At 48.6% G+C, this 2500-nt stretch overlaps 1 pseudogene; it reads right to left on the bottom strand.

Annotated features, from left to right (window-relative positions):
- The window catches only part of LOC143306397 (large subunit ribosomal RNA), a 7954-nt pseudogene that overhangs the window by 2718 nt on the left and 2736 nt on the right, over nucleotides 1-2500 (bottom strand).

Raw genomic sequence — 2500 nt, 5'->3', positions numbered from 1 at the left:
GTGGCATTAGCCATCTCATAGATGGGATTGACAGTCCTCCGTCTTTAACATTTGCGTGAAAATAGGCATTCACTGTGTCGTGCGGGAGGCAGAGCCATTTCCTCACCGCAGCGCGCACCATTTTATCTACCTTTTTCAATCTACTCAGCGTAGTGTTACCCAGGGTCAATAGATGGTATAGCCCTGGTAAGACTATTACCCGAAGGGCAAACAGTCTTTGCTGAGGTTTTAAAGGTGCTCTGGTGAGCTTATCTATTGCCTCTTTGAGTTTAGCTTCGGGCTGTGTTATAGAGCGTCCCTCAGGTGTGAATGGGACTCCCAAGTATTTCCATTCATCTTCCCGTTTGAGAGCCGGGAGCTTATGTCCGCGACATTTAAACTGCGTCTTTCCATCCACCACAGACTTTTTGACATGTGGCACATTCCGCAACGCAACGGTGAATGATTTAGTGGCGTTAATAAATAGCCCACATTGCGCTAAGAATTCGGAAGCTATATCAATTGTAAGTTGCAGGCCATTTGGTGTTGCGGCCAGAAAGATGATGTCATCGGCGAAAATGAGCGCATTGTAGCGAACATTCCCGATGTCAACGCCCACCTCAGGTGGTAGTCGTTTGAGGAGTCGGTCCATGATCATGTTAAATATAATAGGCGACAGGGGGTCGCCCTGTTTGACTCCGCAGGTGGGTCTTATAGCCTCAGATTCCCAGTTATCACATGTCAGAGTGGTGTGGCATCTGTCATACGTGTCCATGATGTAGTCTATCATTGGGCTGGGTAATCCCATGATAGACAACGTGTCTCTGATGGTTTTGTGTGAGACTGAATCAAACGCTTTGGCAATATCCATGGACGCCATATATAACGGCTTGAAGTTTTGCCGATGATACCTAAGAACTAGGTCTAGATCGAAAGTGTGTTCAGCGCATCCATCTGTCGGTAGAAAAGCCTTTTGCCTTTTATCGAGCGCAACCATATTAGTAAGGCGCCTTGCCAGTATTTTGTGGAAGGTCCTGGTGATGACTGATTGGACTGTTATGGGCCTGTAGTCTTCTGGTTTTTCAGCACCATCTTTTTTCGGTATAAGTGTAGTTCTTGCTACAAGGAGGTGCTTAGGCAGTTTCCCGCAGAGGAGGAAGAGGTTGAAAATCCTCGTTAATATGTCGATTGGGACTGCTCTAAGTTGCCTTACCGTGAGTCCGTCTGGGCCCGGACAGGTGGTCATTTCTGGGTAAGACTTTATAATTTCACCTGGGACTACAGGTGTCCATAGGCCACTTAATTCTGGTTGCTTGGCCTCGCAATCTGGGGATTCATTTGTCCCATTTGTCATTGTTGTGCGCCAAAAATTCACCATGTTTTGTTTGGTTGGTGGGTTTGCCAAAGTTTTGCCTTTCAAGATGACGCGAAGGCAGTTGCAAGGATTTTTCTTCCAGGCTTTTTGTGTTTTCGCGTACTCCACTCGCCTGGCTTGTCTCTTTGTGATAGTACGCTTTGGCGCATTGGAGGCTCTGCTTTTACTTTTACGAGCTGGAGGAAATACCTCCAGTATATATAGCTCCAGTTCCTCGTAGATTTTTGCCATCGACCAGGTGGATAGGCCGTTACAAATTCGATCTAGCCGTTCAACGTGGTATTCAGTGCCGGAAAGTGGTTCCAGTAGCTCAAAGAGCTCTTTTATTGCGGTCATTGTATCTTGTTCAGGTGGGACGGATGGTCGTTCCTCACCTTGAGCCGGGCTGCTTATCGGCTCGTTTTCCTCCTCCAACTCTCTGAGGATTTGAAGTACCTTGTCTTTGTGGCGTTGGTACCTCCGTTGACCTTTTATAGATTCCAAGGTACGATTAGGAAAATAGGGCATCAATGCCTGATTAATAAATCTTGTGCCGGAAAGGATAAGTTGCGCCTCCTGCCGTGCCAGGAGCGCTGCTTCTTCGGCACTCCACGGTGCCTTTTTATTGTCGATTTTCTCGACCTGTCGATCGTCGTGCCAATTTTTGTGGGCTTTTTGCTCGTGAACACCCCTGCCCCTTGAGGTTACAAAACTTCTACCGCAGTCCGGTTTTCTACAGACGTAGGTTTCGCTCGGTCCTGCTTCATCGGAAGGGTTTGTCGGGCCGGTAGGGCCTGAGGGCCCTCCGGTCAAAAGAATTTCATCCGAGGCTTCTGTATAATTGACTGGGCCGACAAAATACGGCCGAGCGGGCTGGCAACCCTACAAGGCCGGTGTTTCGCAGAGGCAGCTCTTAGTTTCTCCCAGCCCTCCATAAAGAAGGGAAGAGATACTGGTGGCGGGAACCATCGAAGAGGTGGCTGCTTGCTTAACTACGACTCGTAGGACTGATCTCGGATACTAGGGCAAAGCCCCGACACCTCAAACGACCGCCTACGGGGGCCTGCATCGAGAAAGGGAGACCCAATCTCCTAAGACCTTGCGCGAAATTAAGAGAGTCATAGTTACTCCCGCCGTTTACCCGCGCTTTTTTGAATTTCTTCACGT

Source organism: Osmia lignaria, unplaced genomic scaffold, assembly GCF_051020975.1.
Source record: "Osmia lignaria lignaria isolate PbOS001 unplaced genomic scaffold, iyOsmLign1 scaffold0007, whole genome shotgun sequence".
Lineage (NCBI taxonomy): Eukaryota > Metazoa > Arthropoda > Insecta > Hymenoptera > Megachilidae > Osmia > Osmia lignaria.
Note: the sequence above shows the minus strand (reverse complement) of the source record. Positions and strands in the feature narration are given on the sequence as shown.